The sequence below is a fragment of the Pipistrellus kuhlii genome, unplaced genomic scaffold (assembly GCF_014108245.1).
Source record: "Pipistrellus kuhlii isolate mPipKuh1 unplaced genomic scaffold, mPipKuh1.p scaffold_m20_p_4, whole genome shotgun sequence".
NCBI lineage: Eukaryota > Metazoa > Chordata > Mammalia > Chiroptera > Vespertilionidae > Pipistrellus > Pipistrellus kuhlii.
Window position 1 is genome coordinate 7,968,823 of NW_023425540.1, and position 26,085 is coordinate 7,994,907.

The 26,085-nt window shown below is 45.3% G+C and overlaps 1 protein-coding gene across 4 annotated transcripts in view; it reads left to right on the forward strand.

The window, feature by feature from the left end:
• Window positions 1–26,085, forward strand: part of GHR (growth hormone receptor) — a 191,842-nt gene that overhangs the window by 722 nt on the left and 165,035 nt on the right. Inside the window, exons 1-2 of one of the 4 annotated variants that reach the window (XM_036409451.2) lie at window positions 2,870–2,953; window positions 3,155–3,291. The exons of the other annotated variants lie outside the window; for them this stretch is intronic. The gene's annotated coding sequence lies outside the window, so the exon portion shown is untranslated. Of the gene's footprint in view, window positions 1–2,869; window positions 2,954–3,154; window positions 3,292–26,085 lie in introns of those variants that run through there. 4 annotated transcript variants of the gene reach the window in all.

The following is a 26,085-nucleotide window of genomic DNA, read 5'->3' on the forward strand; positions in this document are numbered from 1 at the left end:
CCTGTCCCGGGGAGCCGAGCTCCCCAGCCCGGGCAGACCGGGGCTCGGAAATCCGGCTCGGAGTTTGACAGGAGCGTCCCAGGCGCCAGGGTCCCGAGGAGGGAGCGGGGCAGCCGCGCGTCGGGGGCGCTGGTGGCGCTCCGAGGGTGCCTGGCGGGGCACCCCCTGGAGGGTGCGCGGGGAAGAGTATTTGGGGGCGATCGCTTTCTGTAGGACCCAGAGAGGACGCTTGTAGGGGCCGGGCGGGCGGCGGGAGTCAGTGGCCGGTGCGGGGTTTGTGTCCCCAATGGGTGTCGTGTGCGCGAGTGTGCGCCTGGGAGGCGTGGCGGCGCCGGAGCCTTAGGGGTGTGTGGGGGGGGCGGGGGGGGGGCAGAGAGGTGCCACCTGCCTGTTGGTGACGCCTGGAGACCTTGGAATGGGCAGGGAAAGGTGACAGGAGGCCCCGGGGCTGGGCCAGGGCAGGGATTCCTGCTTAGGATGGAAGTGCCACGGACTTGGCAGTTCTAGACCCATTGCCTCTCAGGTGCAGAGGGCTGGAGGTGGCTTCTGGAACTCTCGAGAGACCCGCATAGGTGGGAGAGGGTTCTAGGAAATGTGCCTATGTGCGGGGACAGAGCCCAGAGGCCTGAACCCCAGACAGAGCTGCGGATCTGAAAGGACTTGGGTGCTGCTGTCCGTAGTGAAGTCAAGATGTTCTCCGGGGTGTTTACCGTTAGGCGCCCTAGCATGTGTGCCGGGGAAGGCGCCCACCTTTCCTGGCATCTGTGGTGGCTCTGTGCCCTGACCAACTGGGGTTCCAGGCTAGTTTCCACCTGGATCACCCTGCACGGCCTTCTCCCTGGGGCACTGACGAGGCACCTTGGAGGTAACTGATATTGAAACATTTCCCAAAGTTACCATGCTGGCTAGAAACCAAATAAAGTGATTTGGCGGAGGGGGTTGTTGGTCCCACCTTCTCTGTGGCTGGCAATTCTGTTTCCTTTTGAGAGAAGCAAAGCTCAGGTTGTCCCGGACTGGATTTCAAGGGGTGGACAGTTCTGTGTGGTTTCCCTTCGGACGGACCTGGCGAGCATCACTTGGGATGGAAGCCCGTCCCAGGCCTCATCCCCTCCCTCCCTGTACACTTTCTCCTTCACGGGGGTCTCAGGAGCGTTGGCGAGTCAGCCGCCAGCTCTCCTTGTGGAGTAAAGATATCAGAGTGAAATTGCAGTGTGGGGCCCCTGCATGCCACAGGGAGCCAGCACTTAATGGGCCAAGGTGTGAAATGCAGGTCTGTAAATGCAATGACAAAGTGCCGGCATAAGTACATTACTATTCTTTTCCCAACCGAGCACAGCTCTGCCTTGCAAATATTTGTTCTAGGCAAGAGTTTGGGACTGTGTTTTTGATGACTGGTTTTTTAAGCAGCAGACTCCACATCATAAACCACTTGGAACATGGACGCTCGCCGCCTTCCCTGTGCTCTCGGTGGCGCCTGTGCTAACGGACGTCTGCGGTGCTTGGTAACCGATGGGGCGGCCATGCTGTGCTTCTCGCTGGCTGAGGACACAATGTTTATAGCGTAAAGTAATAAATGGGGCCTCGTGCAGCCTGCTTCTGCCAAACGCACGAAGCACCCCCACATGGACACATCTTGAAGTTGGACCAACTTGGCGAGCCTCTTTGGCTATCCGCTGGTGAGCACTGTTAATGCAAAGACAAATCTGAGTGATACAGGGAGAATACTGCCCAGCAGTAGACGGAGCGGAGAAAAGGGCGTGGGCTTTATTTTTTTTGAAATCTGCTAACTCCAAGCTAAAGCTTCCCTGCCATTCCACTGGTAAATTGCACAATTATGGAGATGTGGTTGGCTTTTAGAGAGCAAAGTTGTTGTTGTTTTTTTAAAAAAAGCATGTCAATAATAGAAGTAACTTCTATTTCTTAGTGTGTTCATGTGTCGATCCAAACCGATTTTCCTTTTTTTTCTTTTTTTAAATACACACCCTGTGATCTCGTCGGTAATGATTTAAATAATACACTAGTGTTCAATCACCTGAGCACTTAGTGAATCTTGAATGGATAATAACTGAGGCTTGGGGAGGCAGGGGTCAGTTCTCTCCTCGTGGTGTAAACAAGGTGAGACGGGATGGCTTTTTGGCAAATGATTTTCTTCAGCCTGGAACAGCGTGATGTAAATAATGTGCCCAATAAGATGGCCGACTGGGCTGATGACCAACTTTAGAGTTAACTCTCTGTCGGGTACGTGAATTTCCACATCAGTAAAAGGGCCAGCCCATCTTTCCTGGGACCAGTCAGGCGGAAATGTCTTTTCCTCGCTGGCCAGTCCATTCTAAGCAGTTCATTTTCAGAAAGTTCTGACTTGCACTGAATCAACATTTTCTCCCACCCACGGGCCTGCTGGTGCCACACAAAGTGGATCTTACCTCTTCCCTTTAGGTGCTGTATTGGAAAGCCAGCATGGTGCTCCTCCTTCCTGAATTCTTTTTGGCTATTTTTGTAGTCTTTCCTCACCCACGTGGGGTCCCACCCTTCTCTGCTCCCACCGCTATGTCTTAGACTGCACATCCTCGCCACTTGCTCGTGTACCGTCTGAAAGCCAGATGTGAAATCCATAGCTCTGGACTCTACATCCATGAAGGCAGCTTAATATTTATGGGCTTCCTTTCTCACTGCCCTGCTTGCTAATTTTAAGCCTAGAAACACGATAACTCACTCTTCTCAGATGATTAATCATCCTTAGTCAAAACACGATGATAATGGTTTCCAAAGATTTCTGTGTGCCTGAACTTTTTATAAACAAACCTATGGGAAGTAATACTGCCATGGTCCACTGACTTCTACATGCAATAGAAATAGCTACTTAATTTCTCTCCCTCAACGACTACCAACCCCTTAAATAGCAGATGTAGAATGTTCTAAAGACAAGCAAATTGAAGCTGCATATTACAATCAGGTAGAGCCTACCTTATAAGGTATTCTTTTTTTTTTTTAATGTTTATATTGATTTCAGAGAGGAAAGAAGAGGGAGAGAGAGATAGAAACATCCATAATGAGAGAAAGTCATTGATTGGCTGCCTCCTGCACCCTCCACACTGAGGATTGAGCCTGCAGCCTGGCATGTGTGGGAATTGAACCCTGACTTTCTCGTTCATAGGTCGACACTCAGCCACTGAGCCACATCAGCTGGGCCCGGGGTTCTTTCTTCACACCACATGCCCACCTGTCAGCATTGACTGGGACCATGGAGTAGGACGCTGCTTATCTCGCCATTCATCTGAGTTAACCAGCTGAGTGGGTAGGCTGTGAACTGGTCCAGGAACTCTGTTTGCCTGTGGATTAGGGCTGGCCGCTGCCCTCTGGGTAGGTTGTGAAAGCCCAGGGGTAGGTTGACATTCTCAAAAGGGCATGGGGCAGGCTTTGGGATGGCAAATCTTGCTTGTCTGATGGAATCTGAGTCTGGCTTTGCCATTTACCGCCTTCATGATCTCAGCAAATCAATTCCACTCTGGGAGCTTTATCTGCCAAATGGGGGTGGTGATTCTTACTTCACAAGGCTGCTGCCCTTTCAAGGAGCCAAACCATGCCTGGCAGCCTGGCAGGTGGGGCACACAGCAGGGGATGACCCTGCAGCACCTTTCTGAGGGGCTCTGAGGGAGGAAACCGAAACCTTCACTCCCAAAAGATCTGCCTGATACCACCTGCTGCTTCCTCCCCTCCTTCTTTCCCAGCAAACCAAAGTCATGGCCTCAGGGAGTCCCCACCTGCTTCTGTTTGGGTTACCGGGACCTCAGTGTTAGAGTCCACCTGCTCATGCACTGGCCCAGAGCAGGCATTTGCAGGGTGAGAGAAAGACAGTTTCCTACTAGGCCAACCCAGAGGCAGGGAGCCCAGTGGCATGTAGGTTACAGATCAGGGCAAGTCCCATGGTGCCGTGGGTTAGCGGTTCTGGTTCTACAGGGAGCTTACTAGTCAGAGGTGAGGTAAGGATAATGAATCTTTTCCTCGGGTCTGGAGGACAGTTCTGACCTCTGTTCCAGCACCCCTGTGGGAAAGTAGCTGGGGGATCATTCCTCCTGAAACAACTCAGTCAAGAAGTGATCTTTCACTCGCAGAGGTCTGGACCCGTGACTAGCAGTCAGGTCTGGCTGTTTTGCTGCTTGGGGGGTTGCTGATTATTGAGGGAAAGGCTAGGTCTTGAGGCACACACACACACACACACAGTGTGTGTGTGTGTGTGGGGGGGGATTTCTAGAGCTAGGACTTAAGCTGAATTTAAGCGAAGTCCTAAGGACCCTCAGTTTCACTGGAACTGTTGAAATTTCGCTCCTTCAGAAGGGGCTGCTGTCCAGAGATGAGTTGCTTGTGACGTCTCCGCCAGGCTGCCTAGACCCGTGGTCGGCAAACTGTGGCTCTTGAGCCACATGCGGCTCTCTGGCCCCTTGAGTGTGGCTCTTCCACAAAATACCATGGCCTGGGCGAGTCTATTTTGAAGAAGTGGCATTAGAAGAAGTTTAAGTTAAAAAAAATTGGCTCTCAAAAGAAATTTCAATCGTTGTGCTGTTGGTATTTGGCTCTGTTGACTAACGAGTTTGCCGACCACTGGCCTAGACCACTGCCATACAACAGTAAAAGGTACCCCCAGATGATTATTGGTGACTTATGAAGTTTGGATTTAGAATCAATACTAAAAGCCATTCCTGGGTACATATATTTGTCAGAGGGATTTCTATTTCCCGGTGTTGGGAGACCCTCCTTAGACAAAGTGGGACTTTGGGTAAGTTAAGGGACGGTCGAATGATGGCCACTTGGGGGTGGGGGCTGCAGTAAAAGGCCTCTCTTGGTAAAGGGCAGCCTGTGGCGATGTGACTTAATAACTGAGGACTCGGAGGACTGCACACCAGAGCCTACACGTGTTTTGGTCCCTGTTAGAGTAACCTTCCCCCATCTAGGTCATGCTATCATATGAGCTTGTTTTCTTTTCTTCACGGCACTTATCACTGTCTAATATTATCTTGTTTATTAATTTGTTTTCCCGGGTTGTTTGTGTGTGTGTGTGTGTGTGTGTGTGTCCATGTCCACTGACAAGAAATGTAAGCTTCCTAAAAGTAAGGACCTTTTCTATTCTGTTCACTTTATATCCTATAGGAAATCCTTAGCAGGTTCTGGTTGAATGAACCCATGCATGCATTTTAGAATGGAAATTTCTGTTAGCATTTTCCCAAACATTTGCTTCCCTTCCACACATCCCAAAATGTGTGGCTTTCGAGTGTGTCAGTTCCCATTGTATTTATAATTTTCTGAGATTTCTGAATGGTATGGAGTGAGGAGCTCTTTCGAGGAATCAAAAAATAATCCAGGACACCCATAATATCTCCCTGACAATATCTCCATGAGCTGATACACTCAGTAGGCACTTCTCTCCGTCAGCAAATATAGTTAGGAGTGATGTCTTGGTCTGGATTTCTCCCAGAAACAGCCCACGACATGAGGATTCAGGTAAAAATTTATTTGGAGAAGTGAAATGAGGCTGGGCAAGGAGCCACTCACGTGTGCATTGTCAAGCAAGTTACAGCCGTTAAGAAGAGATGGGTGACCTTTTTGAAGTGAGTTTGGGAGCCCAGGCAAAATACACAGCTTGGAGTCCTCTCACCCAAGGTTGAAAGAGTTAGAATATTTATCTACCAACTTTCCTCAGTCAGTAATTGCTGGGCAAAGCAGTCTTAGGGTGCTAAAGGGAGCCTTCAACCAAAGTGATGCGGGTGCTGGCGGTTAGAAATTAGTCAGTGTGAGGTTGTAGGGTGAGGGGATATGGTTGGGGAAGGGACAGGCAACTCGCACTGGACTAATTTCCTATTTATAAAAAAAGATGTGGAGTTTCTTGACCAGCTTTCCCCTGATGTTAACACCATCACCATGGTGTACTTGTCCAAACAAAGAAACATTCGTACACTATACGTGAAATTTCAGATTTTATTCAGATTTTCTGTGTTTCCATGAATGTCCTTTTCTCTGTCCCAGGATTCAATCCAGAATATCACACTGCATTTAATTTTACAGTTTTTCACCTCTCTGCATACACTTCTATTTGGACCCTCTCCTATGTTCAATGAACTAGTCTTTGTCAGTAGATGGTAAATTCTATGAAAATATTGACATCCTGCATCATGTGGGACACAGTGTATGTTCTCAAAGCAAAAGTAATAAGAACAAAACTTACTCAGTGGACGTGTGTGTAGCTGAGCCTCCATCAGTTAGCTAAGAGATGCTCAGAACAGTGTGACGGACTTAGAAGAACTTTGATTTTGAACATGTGTCCTAAACATCAAATGGGAAGCAGGACCCTCTAAATCAGACACAGCCCAGTACCTTCCGTGTGCGTGGCATTGTACGTGCATGTCACATTTCATCCTGCTGTGAGTCACATGGCCTAGAGGACCTTAGACGGATGGGATGAGGTACAGGGATTGTAAGGCATTTGCCTGGGGATTCATGGGTGGTAAATGACACAACAGAGGTGACAACTTGGTTTCTGACTTTGGAGCCTGTCCTCTTACCATTACAGTCAGTTTTCCCTGCTCTTCTCCACTTGCCCAGCCCCTATCCTTGGTGTTAGGCCTACGGTCTCTTGACAAGTCTGGATTATTAACCTGCATCAGATGTGGGCACCTAATACATTTCATGTGAGCTGGATGAAGTTAACCTTCAATCTGTGGATTGTTTTCAAAGCCTACCTCACTTTGGTCAAAGCTATCTCGGTATCCACAACATTGACCACAAAGCTCTTCAGAAAGTTGCCCATCTGCCAAGAATAAAGTTTTGATACAAGGCTGATAACAGGATTGGATGAAAGCAGCTGTAAAGAGTAGGACGTTGATGTTGTATACTAATTCATGTATTTTATAATGTGTTTGAGTTTGGATTGTTGACCTCTGTTTTTCAGTCTTTCCTCGGTTACCATTTTTTTGGTGGGCTTTGTTTTTTAAATGCCACACGAGGGCTACGGAATATTTAATGAAATCTTGGACTAATCTCTGTACTTGCAATAGCCCAGAGGAAAATTACCTTGGTTGCCTTGCCACTCGGGCAACAAAACTCGAAGGAGAAATTCTTCTCAATCATTTGAGCTTTGACTGTGGATGGATATGCAGGCTAACCAGCGCTGAAATTCCTCTAACCTCTAATTCTAAATTGAGAAGAGACTGAGCTTTATTTTCGCTTTGATTACAAGTTGTGGGGAGCCTAGAGTTAGTATCTAATAACACAATCTATGTGGCACACTCGTTACTGGATCGGAATGAGATCTATGGAGCTACAGAAGGACAATCATGCAGAAATGGCCTTCTATTTATTTTCTTAGAAGAAACAAGCCGGGATTGACTGCAAGGTATTCCCTTCAGACTCTCACGTTTAGAGCGTTGCACGTTTTTAAAAGGAGAAACAAGATTTCCTTGTTGAACATACGTATGACACTGCTTATTTAAATGGCTATATTAAATTGACATGGTTTTAAAGCACGACCTTTGAACCTTTGTACTTGGGATTACAGGCACAATCTGTTAGTGCGGATTTGTAAACTGGGCCCCAGCAAGGCCCCTCGGGTCCTGGGATGTCCAGAGGAGAGGCCCAGCAGACGGCACTGTCTCCTCCCCCCTCGCCCCACCACCACCACCACCACACCCCCACACCCCTGCACAAGGCTCTGCTTCTGAGAGAGTTACATTGAAAAAACAGCCACTTTTTAAAAAGCAAGCAAACGAAGATGCTTAAGCCTGCTGTCTATTTCCTACGCCACACAGACACTTTCTGACTGCCTCTCTCAAGGAAGCCCTCAGATTTCTAGAGGAAAAAGCACGTAGCTGTTCCGTGTCCAAGTTCAGATTTACTCTCGTAGCTGCTAGATGTGAGCTCCAAAGGACTGTGTATTATCTGCTTAGCGGGCACTCAATAAATAGGTTGCTTCACTAATTACTGTTATGTGGGCAAGGTTAAGGGAGTGCTTATTATGACTTATTATGACTATTATTTATTATACCAAAGTTCTTTTTCATGCTATATTATTAAATCCCACACAAGATTCCTGGGATTTAGCTCATTATACATTTGGTGAAACATATGACATGAGGAGGTTAAATAATTATACGAAGCCCCTCAGTAGGTAAGTAACACAGTCCAGATTGAAATACAGATATTCTGCCCGGCCAGTATGGCTCAGTGATTGAGCATCGACCCGTGAACCAGCAGCGCATATACCTGGGTTGAGGCTTGATCCCTTAGGAGGCAGCCAACCTATGATATTTATCTCTCATCGATGTTTCTCTCTATCACTCTCCTTCCCTCTAAAATACAATAAAAGCATATTAAAAGCAAAAAACAAATAAATAAATAAAACACAGATCTTCCTAATTCCAAATGTGTCCAAGTCTCCTGCTTCTCACTACTGCCCATGGGGTGCTTTGAAAAATAGGTGCGCAAATTCTTTGGTAATCCTTCCTTCAAGAAGTTCAATCCAAAGTCCCTCCTTTGGAGAGGGGGCTGGACTTAGAGGCTTATTGCTAAGGAGCAGAGGAAAGCAGAAGCGAAGATGTGCAATTAGGTCACTCAAAGGCCAGTACTGTGGCCTCTGTCTCAGTTGTCCTTCAGCTCCTTCACTCGGGAGAAAACCAACTGCCACATATCAAGCGGCACTCCGAAGGGGCCCACGTGGAAAAGAAACAAGGGAGTCCTGAAATATGGTAGCAACCATACTTGGGTAAAAACTGCTGTTTGAATTTTAACCCTGCTATTCTGATTTCCGCACTCACTTACTTGCTTAAACAACAATAGGGAGTTGCCTCAGCTTCCAGATTGAGACCTGGAGGCTAAGGCAATTTTTCTGTGCCTGGGACCAGAACTACAGGAGATTAATTCCCACTGACTCAGTAGCTTCAGGAGTAGAAACTGCAGATAACCTTTAGAGATTAACCGCTGAGCTCTGCTTCTGTACTATCTGCTTTCACAAGACAGGGCCACATTCCAGTGTTTAGCAGGATGTGTCTGGGAATGACTCTGCAGGCTGTTCCCAGCATTTAGAATTTAGAATTTAGAACAAAGGAAAATTCTTGTTGTTTAGACCTTTAAAAGGACTGCTACACCTGGAACGGTGTGGTCCTGAGTGTGGCCACCTGTGTGCGGTGCTCTCGCGGCCGTCCTGGCCAGTTCAGTAAATCCTTGCCTGCTTTTTTAAATCAATCGTCAGCCTCCAGTGGTCTTATTTTGAACCCAGGGTTCGACCCCACAACAAGTCCCACCATTGTGTGGTAGGAAGAACTCAGGCCCCCGGAACAACAGCCACTGTAAAACTGAAGCCTGTTGACAGCCACCGTAACAGGGACCTTGGAGATAGATCTTTCCACGGTCCAACCTCAGAGTGACTACAGTCCCTCCCACCAAAGGTTGTCTGCAAGCTCATGAAAAACCCTGCACCTCAGACACCCAACCAAGCCTCCTCTGGCCCCTGCACTTACCCTGTAAGACAATACATGTTTGTTGTTTCAAAATGTTTTTGTTTGGGATTCATTTGTTATGCAGCAGAAGAGGGCTAAGGTAGCCTAATACCTTGACCATTTTTTAAAAAAACAAATTTTCTTAATGTTATTATATCTCAAATTTTTTGAAATATTCATACAGCAAGGAAAAATTTCCAGAGAAAATCATGCTGCCAAATGTAAGTAGTAAATATGAATGCCCGATTAACACAACAGTATAATGACTTCTCTGGGATTTGGGACTTTGTAATTCAAAGGACAACAGCTTTAAAAATCCATGATTTACAAAGGAAGGATGTGAATAATAACCACGTTGCTGAAGATAGCATTTTGAACTTTCAAAAGCATCCTCCAGGGGAAACTCAGGAAGTATTCTGTTTGGTAGGTTATCGCGCACAATCTTAAATGATCCTGCACTTTACATGATTTACAATTTTAACCTCTTCTTTGGCAACTTTACTCAGCTTGCAGGTCAAGCCATTTCTTGGTTTGCTCTGCCCAAAAAGTGGCATTAACTCCACTTTATGGCCACTTGCAGTTTAATAAATTACTTTGCAGACGGCTTTGGGATATAGCGCCATAATCTTAATTTAAGGATGGACTCTGAAAGCTGGAGAGAGAGATATTTAAAGTATAAATGTAAAGGACATATTGAGGTACTGAATTGAGGGGTCACTTTAAGTCCTTAGAGAAGATCCTAGGTGACTTGCCTTTGTGTGTGTGTGTGTGTGTGTGTGTGTATTTTATATGCACAAATATGCACATACATATGTGAAAGTGATTTTTTTTTCTTATGTATTTACAAAGGGATTTATATGAGTTAAGGAATTCATAGATGAAGCAGATGTGGCTAGTTCTTGTGTGGAATTTGGAGTGAATATATGTAGAGATGCTGTTTCCCTGGCTCACATTGAAGAACCCAGATCAGACCCTCCTAGTTCTCCTTTTCAGTGTTTTCCCCTCCATGCAGCTTCTACCCTGAGTCCACAAAGCTACCTTTCATATTGAGCTGGCCTTCTTTATGCCTCTTGATCTTGATTCATGGTTTGTGCTGTAGGGAAGGATAAAGATGAGTATTGATAGCCAGAGTATAAAAATCCATCATTACCTTAATTCATTCACTCACTCACTCACTCACTCACTTATTAATTCAATTGACATTTTGCCCATCAGAGCAATGGTCTAGGCGCTGGGTTACTAAGATAAGCAATTTAGGACTAGCTTCTGCCTTATGGGAGTTCGTGGTCCAGGACAGAGAAAGACATTAACCAAGTGTAATTAAGAACTGTCGTGAGTCATGTGAAATCAAGGTATAAGGGGGCCTCATCCAGGTTGGAGCTTGGTGGTGAGGGAAAGGGATATAGAAAGTCTTCAGCAATAAATCGGGAGGAAGAGGGGAGAGCAGCCTGGGCGGAGGGAAGGAGAGCCAGAAGGTCCCCAGTGCTGTTGAGAGCTGAGAACAAGCAGTGGTCAGAGTTCAGAGAGTGGGGAAGGAAGGCCATTATCTGAGAAGAGTCCGGAGAAGCAGGCAGGGGCTCTATCTTACACAGTGTTGAAGCCTAAGTTACAGTCTTTGTTGTAAGAACAATAGGAAACCTTGAAAGATTTAAAGCACATGTGTCAAACACAAGGCCCACGGGCCAAATCCGTCCCGCCAGGCCTTGCAATGTGGTCCGCACCACGCTGTCATCACTGCACTCCCCTGCGTTTCCATCACAATGACAGTTTATGACTGTTCAGTAAACCATTTGGCCCTCGATTTAGGCTGGATTTTAGATTTTGGCCCCTTCTCTGATTGAGTTCGACACTCCTAATTTAAAGCAAGAGAGTGACACAGTCAGGTCTGCATCTGAAGCAGCTCACCTGGCTCTAATGTGAAAATTGGATGGAGAAGGGGGAAAGAGTTGTTGAGGGAGATGGATTGTGAGTCTGTTGTGAGCCAGAGATGTTGGTCACTTGGACCAGGGTAGTGGTGATAGGGAGAAATGAATAGATGTACTATTATGTATGGTAATAGATTTACCACTTATTTGTGAAGTAAACTTGATCAGACTTAGTGCTGACTTAGACATGACTGAGTGAGGGTACCACGGGTAACTCCCAGGTATTGGGTTAAAGTGAATCTGGAATCCTGGAGGGAGGCCAGGTACAGGTTTGGAGAAAGGTTTAGTTGGGGACATTTTGAATTGGAGGCCTTTTTAAAGACATCCACAAGGAAATGCAGTGCTGTCTTGGGTCCTAGGTCAGCAGAGATAAGAAATTGGAAGTCAGTGGCTTACACACAGCACCGAAACCCAAAGATAAGTGAGATCATAGACAGGGTGAAAATGAAGTGAGAACGGAAAGCACAGGTCTGAGCCACAGGGAACTCCAACATTTAAAAGTGATATGGAGGAGGCGACAAATAAGAGTGAAAAATGACCCAGAGTAGATGCATTACAGAAAGGAGCAAATTTTTGTTTGTTGGTTTGTTTTAATGTAAGTGTAAGGGCATTATTGAGCTATAATTGCAATAACCTTGTGTTAGCTTAAGATCACCTTGGTGATCTGGTATGTGTATACATTGTTAAGTGATCACCACATTAAGGTTGGTTAAACACCTATCACCTGTCACAGTCGTGCGTGTGTGCGTGTGCATGTGTGTGTGTGTGTGTGTGTGTGTGTAGAACATTTAAGATCTGCTCTACCAGAACACGTGTGGTAGACAATACAGTATTAAACTAACTGAAGCTTTTCCCTCGATGGCACAAAAGAAACAGGCAACCCTTTGATACTCTCATCTCCAGTTGGAGATGGGTCCTGGTGACCAGTTTGCTGTACCCTCACTTACTGTCAACTGTGACCTAAGTGATCCTCCCCTTTTGTGGCGAGACCTCAGCGTGTGTTTCCTCTGAACTGGTCTTAGTCGCTGACATTTCTCTGTTTGGCTTTGATTTCTGTGCTTTCGTGGAACTTGAACCCTGATATACACGGAATAGAACTCTGAAAATCCTCCAGTCATCCATGGAGCAAGTTCTTACTGAGGGGTGCCTCACCTCTCTGGAAGGGGAGGGCCTGACAAGCTCTTTGCCTTCGCCCAGTGTCTGGTCCAATGTCAGTGTTGCATGATGGTCACTGGATTTAGGAAAAAGGGACTCTGGCATCGAAAACTAATACTTCTGCTGGGGAAGTATTTGAAATAGCAACAAACTACATCTATGGAAACCTAAAACGCTAGTTCACTGGCAAAAAGGTAGCATTGCAATCAGAGTTTTCTTACCAGCGTGCTGGGATAAGCTGTGTGTGTCTTCTCCTGCTCGCTGCAGGCTGCTTTAATCTCTGGACCGCCCTTTCATCTTACTGGGTTCCAAGTCTGGCTGCACATTGGAAGCACCTGAACGCTTACCAAATAATCTGATTGCCCTGGGAGGAGGGGGCACGCAGGCACACTTTCAAAGCGTCCAGGTGGTCCTTTTTCCTTTTTGTTCTTGAAGCCAGGGCCGAGACTGCCTGGAGGAGGGCCCGTCTGGAAATGCAGCGGTGAGTTTTCCTCTGCACTTGGGTACAGAGCCTCCTTATTTATTAAATTAGTAGCCAACATTTGGGGGGCGGGGGAGATTATCAGTTTCTCTTGGAAAAAAAAATGGAAAGATTGGGCAACAATTGGGCTTTTATTTCTGAGTGGCAAAAATTCAACCAAGTAAACCACAGTTTCTGCCGGGACCACTTCGTTCACTGGTGTTACCTTCCTGGCTCGGGAAGGCCTTTTCATTTGTGATACTGAACTAGATGGTCTGAAAAGTCTCATGAGTATTTGTATGGCTTATTTCCAATGCCAGAAAACCTATGGCAAACACATTGCACCTTGATCTATAAACTAGTCAAAGGGGACTTCGTCTTTGAAGACAGGAAAATCCCAGGTCAGATGGAGGGGAGATAGCGACCCCCACCCCATGCTACCTGTAGAGGCTGCCTGTGTGTGTGGTGGTGGTGGTGGTGGGGGATTAGGGGAGGAGGCAGCAGACGATTAATTCACTTTCCGGAGATTTTTAATGATGCTCCCCTGCCCTTTTGCATTCTTTCCTGTTCGGGAGCTGGGTCATTAGGTGGGATGTGTCTGGCTCTCCCCAGGGAGCGAAGAGGCCATTGTCAGGGCTTTGCACACTTCTTCCTGTGCTGCGTGCGGAAGGCTCCTCAGGTCCTGGCCCTCCTTCCCCTTCAGAGTGGTTCCTGCTGTATGGCTGCCTGAGAGCTTGTACCTGCGGGGGGGTGGGAGGGGAGAGAACTGCTCTGTGTGGCTAATTGGCAGCTGCCTGGAATGAGACTTAATGGGCGTGTTTGAATTAATAGGATTTTGCTTTATGCAGGTTGGAAAATATGTACCGTACTTGATTTGCGTAGGGCCTTTTGCCCAGGTGGATAGTCCTTTTTCTATTAAAAAAAAAAAAAATCTACATATCAACCTGTTGATATGTGCTATATATGATAACAATATGAAATGTATATATGATAACAATATGCTACGCGTCCAGCATGTTCCAGGTGCTTCACATAAATATGCCATTTATTCCTCCCAGCCATCTATGAACGCAGGTGCTATTATCATTCCTGTTTCATACATGAGGCACATCGAGGTTCCAAGCAGCTATTTGCTTTCCCATATTTCAAAGCTACTGAGATCCATGAACCTGTATTACCAGACCTCTGTTAGACGTTTTGGGTTTATTCAGATGTGTATTTGGTTTCGCCAAAGATAAAACACACTGTCAAATATCAAAAATGACTTTTTTTTCTTGTTCCTTTGGTTACGGCGCTGGATATGTTGTTATTGTCTGTGATGCTGTTTACACATGATGGGTTACTGAATCCCATGTAACTTCAAAAGTTCTTCATTTAAGCTTATGGCCTATATTTCCCACCTTTAACTTAAGAAAGCGGCACTGATAACCCAAGCAAATTGCTTACTAACCATAAAATCCTGGGCCTCTCTGCCCCAGTTTTCCTGTTGGGAGAATGGAGGTTATACTGTACTAGTCGCCCTGCACACGAATCCATGCACCAGCAGCTCGCCAGTAGCTTGCTGCCACCCTCCAGTAGCTCTCTGCTCGTTGCCCCACCCTCCTGTAGTTCCCCTGCCCCTCCTTCTCCCCCCACCCCAGAGCTTGCTGCCCTGTCCACTACTGTAACTCTCTGCTGCCTGCTTGTAGCTCCCTGCCCCACCCTCCTGCTGATCCGTGATCCGTGACCATCTGCATATTACATCTTTACTCTATAGCAGTGTTTCCCAACCTTCTCTCATGATGAGAATCACCTGGTGGAGTTGTTAAAACACAGATTCCTGAATCCCAACTAAGAAGTGCTAAACTAGAATTTTTGGGAACATATAGGTAAAATTGTATACTTAACTAGTGCTCTAAGACAGATTTTATATACAGAGCACTAAGTTAGGTATGCAATTTTACCTATATGTTCCCAAAAATTCTAGTTTAGCACTTCTTGGTTGGGATTCAGGAATCTGTGTTTTAACAACTCCACCAGGTGATTCTCATCATGAGAGAAGGTTGGGAAACACTGCTCTATAGGATACCTAACCTCAGCCCGCATGGGCGTTCCCAGGGCCAAGTGTGATAATCAGCCACCGTGCATTCCCCAGCACCAGAAGATGCCCACGTGTGTGTCTCAGGTGCTGCTGCAGCCACTGCCATGTGGTGTGTGAGATGAACATACTTTTGCTTAAAGACAACTCTCCATGGAGGGCTTCTCACTTTATAGACGTAATCTATTCCAGGTTTTCAGACTGGTTGGGCAATGAGAAATGCTTTGTCCCTGACACCCAGGCTGCAGATTGATTTCATGTTCCCGCTCATTTCTGACAGTCTCCTTCCTCCCGCGCTGTCTCAGGCAGTTGCTGCTGAGTGCCTCCCCATGTGAACAGACTGACTTCCCCCCGGGAAGCCACATCTCGTCTTCATGGCTGAGAGGTCGCTTACCTGTGGCTCAGCCTCCACAATAAGTTGACACATGAAGTGACTGTCCTTGCACAGCTCATGCCAACTGGTCAGGGAAAGTTTTGTAGGGAGCGGGAGGGTGTGGGAGCATGGTATCTCTGGTCCGTTCAGTAATTTACATTATGACTTGAGCCTGTCAGTCATTGTCGTATGTGTGTTGTGTGCTTGTCATAATTGTCTGGATGCTGTGACAGAAATAGCTGCCCTTAAAAAATAAAAGAGTGAGAACAGTGTCCACACTCTTCTTAGGCCCCTGTCCCTGTGTGCATATGTTCACACCTGGGTGTACGCATATGCATACCTATGTATGTGTGTGAGTGTGAATTTTAATAGGTGGTTTGTGTGCATGCTCACTAACACTCATGCTCCACACAATTACCGCAGCGAATTCAACCATGACAGCCGTTACAAAACAGCCAAGAAATTAAAATTGTCCCCAGTAAATACTTGTGCTGCCCAAGAAGCTTTTTTTGTTTTCCATATTGTGGGATAAAAATAAACATTTGTTTCAAAACAGCTTTCTCATAAAGTTCTCTGGTTAGCGCATATAAAACAAAAGTTTATTAACTCTTAATCTTATGGGGTTAGTGAGGGATAAACGCCCTGAGCTCTGTAATCTCTCCTGCCCTCTTTAAAGGGTTGTGAAAAAAAACTTAGGAGTTTTTGTTTTTAAATTAGTGTGTTAGTTTCAGGATAATCTCAAGTCTTTTAAGGGTTACTACAAGTTTTAACTCTTGCTTGTTCAGATTCAGTTAATGCAAATTTCTGCTTTAAGGAGTTTTTACTGCCAGCCTCTTCAGTAAGTTCCAACTCAAAAGGAAATGAGGCCAAACTAGAGAAACTATATGAATAATGTCCCTCCATACCTGTTTTCTGCAGCAATAAGGCTTTTGACTACGTCAAACATAATAATGAATATGTTTATACTTCATGCAAAGGCTAAATGCCCTTCTTTGTTACCTGTGCGTTACAGCACAAACGCATCTCTCGCGCGTGTTGCAGGCAAATGCTTTCAGTCAGCTTTGCTCCCTGGTGTGAAATGCTGGACAGGGAGAGCCGTAGTCTAATCATGAGAAATTTCACTCCCTGTCATTTATGAGAGCCTGTGAGCAAGGAAAGACGAAATGGAAAGACCAGGAGTGTGACACGGGCTCAGTGACTTGAATGGGCTAATTCTTTGCTTGCTAGCAGGCTGGAGCCTTAATAAGTTATCTTAACGCAATAATGACGTCCTAGCTTTCTGAAGTTCGAACTACTCTATACCTTCCACTCTGAGATGGACAGCATGAAAAGTGGAGGGATCATGGGCTTTAGGCCTCCATTCAAATCCTGCTCTGGCATGTTCTAGCCATGTGTTGTATGGACTGGATGTTTGTGTTCCCCTCAAAATCACATGTTGAAGCTCTAACCCCTACTGTGTGCCTGGATTTGGGGATAGGGCCTGTGAGGAGGTGTAGGGCCCTAAATCAACAGGGCTAGTAAATTTATAAGAAGAGGAAGAGACACCAGAACTCTCTTTCTGACATGTGCAAACATAGTGAGAAGGCGGCTGCCTGCAAGACGGGAGGAGAGCCCTCACCAGCAACAGGTTTGGCTGGCACCTTGATCTTGGACTTCAGCCTCCAGAGCTGTGAGAAAGATCTTTCTGTTGTTTAAGCCACTCAGTCTGTGACATTTCTGTATGGCAGCCTGAGCAGACTAGTATAGCGGAACTAAGTTACTCAAATTTACTAGATGTAGTACGTTTCTTAAAATTGCAAATCTCTAGCCATATAAGCTTTTTCATCACCCTGCAAAATGGTTTTATTGTGAGTTTTTTTTACTTTTTAAAATCTTTATTGTTGAGAGTGTTACATAGGTCTTCTTCCCCCTCCCTCCCCAATTAATGTCTTCCAACCGTGTTGTGAGTTTTAAATCAGATGCACATGTACTTGTGCCTCGTGATGCTGAGCCACAGAAGGCACTTACCGTATTTTCCGGCGTATAAGACAACCCCCTAATTTTTACAGTTAAAACATAGATTTAGGCCTATATTCGCTGTATAAGACTACCCCCCACTTCCGAGGCAACACCAGTTCTTTTTTTAATAGACCGCCTCTCTGACTCTGGCCAATCTGTACACTGTGTTCTCGTAAAGAGCCTGCTCAGATTGGCCAGAGTCAGAGAGGCGGTCTATTAAAAAAAGAACTGGTGTTGCCTCGGAAGTGGGGGGTAGTCTTATACAGCGAATATAGGCCTAAACCTATGTTTTAACTGTAAAATTAGGGGGTTGTCTTATATGCAGGAAAATAGGGTAATCTTGTTTTTGTTTCCAGGAAGTTTGGAATGGATTTTAAATGTGCAAACAGTTTGCAATGGCTTCACCTGCTGTTGGGATAGTCCTATGGCTGGTGCCGTAATTTTGTATGGTAAACTTAGATTTTTATCTGCAGGTTGCTGAATCCGCAAACACCATTGACCAGCCTAAAAGCAATACAAAGGTCTTCCTATAGTTAATAGTCTATAGATTCCTAAGGAATCTGGAAGAAACCAACTGTTTAAGAATGAAGCTGTATCAATGATAATCATTTGAGTGCCTGTCAGTAAGGAACTAATTATCTTTTATTATTTATTAATAAAAACCAAACTGGCATAATTAGGCTCTGGTAAGTTTTCTCCAGTGGCCTTCTAGCACCTCATTCAGTATCACTTAAGAGGCACAGAAAGGCTTCTGAGCGCCGGTAGATCCCAGGATCTGCAGCAGCCCCACTCCACCCTCTCCTCTCCTCCCCTTCCCCGCCCGCCACACCTTTGGTCATGCGGGTCCTCACCAAGGAGGATGCAGCTGGGTCTATGAGCAGGGATAGAGGTGGGGAACAAACTTCACTTAGCCAAGCTTTGCCTTCTCCCCTAACCTCCCTGTTGACCACATTGGGCCAGAGTGACCATTTCCTAAGCTCAGACCGTATTTTATTCATCGTCTGCACAAAATTCTTGACTGGTTCCTAGCACCCTTAGAATAAGTCAGAGAGTGGCCCCATTTGTCATCTTGCGGGTGGTAAGACTCTGCTCTCTACTGTGCCCCCCTTACTTAATGACCAGCAGTGCTGTTGTCATTTCCTTAGGGAGGCCTTCCCTGGCCGCCCTTGACAGGTTCTGTGTTTATGTGTGCAGTTCTTTATCATGTTGTCTTCTTCCCAATAGTTCATCAGCACTGTGAGGGTGGGCTGGTGTGTGTTTGGGCTGCAACTCTACCTCCAGCACCTAGCTCAGAAGGAAACAATGGCATGAAGGTTTACCCAGGGAGAGGACGGGAGTATCTACCCTGAGGGAAGCACACGGTGCTAGCAGGAAAGACTCGGGGCACCTCGTTGAGAAAAATGGAAAAGCGGAGGGTATGAGTATTACCCCCTTTAAGATCATCTCCAAGTCGGAGACCTAAGAGGTGATAGAAATAATCCCTAAGATGTGCAGGTCCTGCCAGAGGCATGGGGCCGGGGACCAAGAACTGCTTCTTAAGAAGCAAATTCTGATGAAGCTGTTCAGGACCACATGTTGGAAATAGGGTCTTAGAAATGAATGTCAAATACAATGTTCCCATTTCCAACCAGCAACAGACCCTGGCTTGAACAAGGAAACTGGGAAGTATTCTGTATAGAACTGGGAAGTTCTACTTGAATGGCTGGGTTTTTCTTGTCGTCTGCTTTGGTCATAACAATAACCCAGGCTCTTTGAAGGTCAGAGAGGAGTTCCATTGCTCAGTAGGCTCATGCTAATGATGAAATAATTTCTTATTGAAATAACTTACTATTTAAATTAAGTATAATCGTACTTGTTTGGATGTTTTGTTTTTACTTTTGCATCAAAAAAAGATGTCATGGGAGCAAAATATTAGATCTTAATAATTCAGATATAGACTGACACTTTGTCAAACTATGTCAGTTAATTATTTTTCCACACAGGAGTTCTATTTTCAAATAGGTAATGGGATTACCCAAATGTTTACTTTATGAAAAGTTACAGTCAGTCTTCATTCTTGGTTCTTCCTTTGTCTCTGCCTTGTTAGAGTTATAAAACTGAGTACTTGGTTTTAGATATGATGACATTGTGTGTGTGTGTGTGTGTGTGTGTGTGTGCTTGTGTGCATATGAGTGTGTGTGTGTGTGTGTGTGTGTACATGTTTGAGAACACACATCTATACATAGGGAGATCCTCAAATCCAGAAATGATGGGAGGCAGAAATATCAGCACTGCCTTGCATGATTTTATGTTGAAGAAGTATAGCTTCACTTTAAAATGCATTACTGAAATGGAAACTAGAATGTGTGTGTGTGTGTGTGTGTGTGTGTGTGTATGTTCGGGGGGAGGGAGGGAGGTAATCTATATACAGACAGTCCTTGGGTTACATCGGATTTGATTTAAGTCATTTTGTGGTTATGTTGCCATCTCTGATTTACTTATAAAAAAAAAGTTTCATCATTTCGACATATGTACATATGTGCTTTTATGTTTTTATTATTTATTTACCACAAGTAAAGGTCAGGAATTGTTATCTTTCTTTAATTTTTTTTTTTCTGTTTCACTTCATTACTGCTGTGTATGTGCTCCATGTGAGTGACGTAGGTGCTTATGTAGGTGGGTTCCGACTTAGAGCGAAAATCGCATTATGTCGCAGGGTAGGAACAGATCTCCAATGTAACTCAAGGACCTACTGTATATAAAAGCCTAAGCGACTGGCCAATTGGCCAACCAGCCAGTAGCTGTGACGTGCACTGACCACCCAGGGGAGATGCTCAATGCAGGAGCAGAAACCACAGGCATGGAAATGTGAAACAGACTGATGAATCTCAGAGGGTGGTGGGAGGCGGGAAAGAGAAGGGTGAGGAGAGATTAACCAAAGATCTTAGATGCATACTGGAGGCCCAGTGCACGGATTCGTGAACCAGTGGGGTCTCTAGGCCTGGCCTACAGGGATCAAGCCAAAACTGGCTCCCTGACATCCCCTGAGGGGTCATGGATTGTGAGAGGGTGCAGGCTGAGGGACCCCAATGATGCACGAATATGTGCACTGGGCCTCTAGTACTTAAAATAAGGTCTTAATGGGAATTGGCATATCCTTTTAACTCAAACCGTTGAAAACAAAGAAATTGACAGAAAATAATTAATGATATCTTAGATTCAGTATTATGCTGATTAATATTTTAAGACTGTATTATGAAAAATCAGGGGGTGATTTATAATTTTCAGGCTTACACTGTAATTCCTGAGAAATTGTGATATTTATTTAACCTTTTCTTTATTTAATTTAAATAAAATTACTGTCATTTCTGTAAGCATTTATATAATGATGTTTTGCTTACTTTTCCATAAAAAATTATTAAGATAAATAAGGAGTCCTGGTGAATGAGATATAATTTAATAAACATGCATTTCTTGGTAATCAAGTCTTGCTACAAATATGTATTTAGAGAGAAGCACAGTAGACAACCTGCATGATTTAGCCAATGATACGACTTCAGGGAAATGGTTTTATGTCTTATTGGCCATATCGTTTAATACTTGCCTTGGAAATAAAATTACGTTCTAAGATTATGAGGATTGTGGAATTTTATAATCAGATATTCAAGTCCTAAATTGATGAAATAGCACTATAAACATAGAAATAGATTTTAGGTTAAATCTGAGAATGATTTAAACACACACACACACACACACACACACACACACACTTAAATCTTAGAGTAGATAACAAAAGGAAATGCAAATTTTTTCCTGGAAATTTTCCATATGGGATAGTCATCATTCTGGAAATATATAGAAATAAAGAGGAGAGGTGGGTGGCCCGACCACAGACCTCTTCAGAGACCTGTCAACCTATGGCTATAATTCATATATTTTATCATCATTGACATTTTAAAACAGAAAATACATTAAAAATAATTTAGTGCTATGCTGTTGATTTTTAAAGAAGAAAAAATTCCCCATAGCCACATAATTTAATTCTGTCACAGCCAGCACTGGGATACAGGTCTCCTGACTTCTAATGCAGTTTTCCTTATTATCTTCTCCCTGGTCCTCCGAGTTTCTCGGGAACATGTGTGCGCACACACGTGTGTGTTATTGAGCATTTACAACATGCTACCTCCACTCTAGACGGCAAGAACCTAATGGTGAATGGGAACTCACATTCTGACTCAAAAACAAGCTTTCTCTCTTCTCCTTCCAATTGAAATGGCTCTTTCGCTTTATCTACAGCACTGAGGTAGAAGTGCATTTATTTTTACTTCTGCATTTTTAGAGAATTCGAGTGGGGCCCTGTCATGAGAAACATCTGTGTGAAAAGCTCAGTGCACTGTGGGAAGCAGGCCTTGAACAGCTGGAAGGTGATGCAGGTGGGAAGGCAGCTGTGTGAGTGGACCTATTCCGGAGGAAAAGAGAGAAGGAGGCAGAGGGAAGCAGGACCGTAGGTGTGGAGCAAAGAAAAGAGACAGAACCAGGGGACAATCAGCCACATTCCCTCAGTTTTGTCAGGAGTATAATGGAGATCAAAGTGGGTCAATCCCCACTTTCAACTCTAAGCAAATCCTAGAGTCCTTGGCAGAGCTCATCATTCTCAATTACGGGCATTTGGTGCACACAGGTACACAGTGCACTTCCTAATATCTCTCATTATCTTCTCCACCGCACGTAACAGAAGATAGTAATAGAAGTAACCAGGCCGGAGTGACCCCGGTGAGTGAGTTAAATGGACTGAAAAGACACACTGGAATATAGTTATTTGGGGGGAAATAATAAAGAAATACAGTAGGAAAGACTCTCCTTCTAGGAGTAGCTGTTTCCTGTTGCCACTTGAGCAGCTCTGTGCCCTTCCTGAGAATGATCACTGTGTGTAAGAAGCCCGGGGACTGTGGGTGCCGTGTGACACAGAGCCTGGCTCCTTGTGGACTAAGTTGGATAGAAGGAAAAGCGATGGGGCCTGCTGGTTAACATGAGCATCCGAATCAGGAAGAAAAGCAGACGGGCCAGCCCCAGAGGCGGCTGTCGGGTTGGCTGGCAGTGGTGGGGATGGCCTGCCTGCTCCTGGCCCTGGCTCTGTACACCTCCTCCTCCCCCCAACCCCCACCTCTGCACGGCATGTCAAAGTGCCTGGTGTTGGAGCCTCAGGAGACCTGCCAGTATGCAGGCGTCTCCCCAGAACCCAAATTCCCCTGGCAATAGGAACAGCCGGATAGGGAGTCAGACCTGGTGCTGAGAGGAGAGCAGCCTCCTCGGACCCAGAGACCCGGGACATTGGCAGACTCGGTACCCTTGGCAGCCGCATGCCCTGCACAGCTGGGACATGGGCCTGCGGGTACCAGAACAGAAGCACAAGCTGTGGTGGAGTTCTCAAGTTTGGACTTCACCTGAGATGTTGCTTCATGTTCTGGTTGTTTACTGGTTTTGAGTGTCAAAGGTTCTTTCTGGAAAGTTCCCAGGGACATTTACTCAATGGGAATAAATATTCATTTTGTCTTTCAGAAGAGCGTGCCCAAGACTTAGTCTGTCTCAACAACCCAACAACCTCACCTCCTAAATGCGGGTGGGAAAGAGTATATATGTATATCTATGCATATCTATGCATATATGTGTGTGTGTGTGTGTGTGTGTGTGTGTGTGTGTGTATATATATATATATATTGTGTGTATATATGTATATACATGTACATATCTCCTTATCTAATGTGCAGAAGAATATTTCAATTTCCCAAAGGTCAAAATCCAAATTCACAGTTGTATCCCCAGCAGGTTTCCTCTGGAACCTTGGGGATCATACCATTCATCGGCAAATATTGCTTCTATTGCTATTCCAGTGCTTCCTTCAGATGGAATGTCCATCACTCAGAAGCCCAAGGTGCCTCTCTGATGGTTAGAGCTGATCACCACACACTCCTTCCAGACACAGACTTTCCAGAGAGGAAGCCTGCACTTAGAGACCAGTTTGGGACAGGCCAGTGTGTCTTCTGTGAGGCCCCCACCAATCAGAGACTCTCCCTGGGGTTGCCTGTGGGGTGCCTCTGTGTTGCTTATCCAGCTGAAGGAGTACTGAACTCAGTTGGAATTGAAATTTGGAGTAAAAAATACTATGCAGTATAGCTGCTTCTATAACCACTTTGCCTCCCAACTTCTTTTCCTTCTTTACCAACCACCCCATGTTCTTTTTTCCAATATTATTCTGTCTTCAGATATACAGCAAAGTGGTTAGAAAATCATGTCCTTTATGGAGTGGTCCCCAGATGCTTCAAGTACCCACCTGGCAGCATGCATAGTTACCTCAGTATTATTGACTATATTCCCTATATTGTACTTGTCATCCCCATTTCTATGCTGTACCAATTTGTACTTCTTAATCCCTTCACTTTTTCCCCCCAGGTCCCCAGAACTCCTCCCCTCCGACAACTGTCAGCCATCCCACATCCTTGAGTAGTTTTTTTTACATTTCCTGGGTTGGTTTAATTGTTTTTCTAAAATTCATTTCGCATTTTGCTGAACCCATTGGGAATGGGTGTGTGTTTGAGGAAGCCAGGAGCAAGGTAGTAAGTAAGTCCTGAGAATTTTCTCATTTGTGAGGGCCAAGGTCATTATTTACAGTATTTATTTAAACTGCCTGCAAGTATCTGATGCCTTTCTGTCCTTGCCTTCAACTGGGTCAGTGCTTAGCTCTGGACTAGTATGTGCCTCAATGTTTTTCCTAGGAAATGCATGTGTCCCTCTCCCTCAGATTCCTCGGCCTGGGGGGAGGGGCATCTTTTGATTTACTGCTGTTCTGTCAGTAGATTGGCTGTCTGCCATGTCCTTAATGTTTCAGGTAAATACTTCCACAGTTGTGACTGAAAGGAATCCAAATCAATGCAAGGCATTTGCATCCACTCGAGGTTCATGGTGCTATATTTTGAGTGATTCTTCCATTGGTTGGTCACGTTACAACAGCATGATTCAGGAGAAACTACTGTCTTGGGAAGTAATAAAAAAATTAAGCCATACACACACACACACACACACACACACACACAAACCAGGAGGTTCACTTATCATATAAGAAGTGTGATCAATGATCAGCCAGAATGTCAGAGTCAGAAGTAAAAATGGGGCACAAAGCGAATGAGGGTGAGTGGGAACCCACATTCCTCCCAGCCCTTGAGAGTGGGAAAAGGGGGCTTTTGGGTCTCTTTTGGACAGGAATACTCTGAGTTTGGTGCAATTTTCTGTATGAGTTCAGAAACATACAAAGTTAACTTTAAAACCATGAATTCTTAAAGATAATGCCAATTGACGATGAGTGAGTGGTCAGAAACTGCTGACTGAGGAGAAAACATGTATGAACGTGCATTCTCCTTTCCCGAGGCTATATCACATAATTATAAAGCCTTTCCCCAAAGTTCCCTTTGGGAAGTTTGGGGGGAAATTACGGCCAACAGAAATGCGATAGAAATTGGTGGCTTCTGGGTTCAGACAATTCCAGCGGGTTGGGGTGTCACCGCTGTCCAGTAGGCTGTGGATGAAGTCCTGTTGGGGCTGTGTTCTGCCTCTACCCCGTCTCTCCTTGCACCCACACCGTGGTTCCTGTTGGCACACGTACTCTCTCCTTAATTGCCAGTGTACACAGCTTGCAAATGAGAAATCTGCCCAAGGAGCCTGGGCTTGGTGCATAAAGGCTCCTTGGCTCCCTCTGTGAATTTCTGGTTCTGTGAGATCTTAAAGATTAAATTTTATTTGGACATGTAAAACAAAATAAAAACCCCTGTTTCTTCCCAGCATCCAAATTAAATACTTTACTAATGCTGATAATCTTTACTGAGGAAAGGGGTAATCATTCATGATATCAACTATGCCTTGAATGATACCTAACTTGACATGTTAGGGTTGAGAATCAAGTCTGAACATAATGCCCATTTAATGAGGCCAAGTGATGGAGCAAGAGCCTGGAAATATATAGAGTATATCTTCTATAATAATAAAAGCATAATATGCAAATCAACCAATGGCCGAACAACAGAACAACATGCTGTGATACCCACTGGCACCAGGCCAGCCAAGGCAGGCGCGATGTGATTGGTTAGGGGGGCTCTGTGATGGCCCTGCAGAGGGAGGCCCAGGCCACGGGGGGGGGGGGGGGGCACAATTGCCCAAAGGAGGAGGTCCAGGCTACCCTTTGTGGGGCAATTGATGGGGGGGGAGGGGTTCCAGGGAACCAGGGGTGTGTGGCAGCGGAAAAGGGGCTGTGAAGGCCAACCCTTGCATGAATTTCCTGCATCGGGCCTCTCATATAATAAATAAAATAAGGAGAAGTCTTAACTCACGTCTAAGACCTTATCAGTGACCTAAAGACCGACTGCCAGAGAAGCAGTAGCTGTTTGATCAGATATGAACTCTCAGAACTCAAGACACTGCCGTTGTGTCAGAGTGCCGTCGGGAAAAGGATTAGAACCCGGGGGGTTGTGATATTCTGGGCTCTGTATCCAGGACAGGATTGGGCAGCTTCTCACCGTGTGGTTAGCCAGAGGAGGTGCTGTATACTGCTCGCTGGCTAGCACACGCACTGGTGAGGGTGCTGGGCT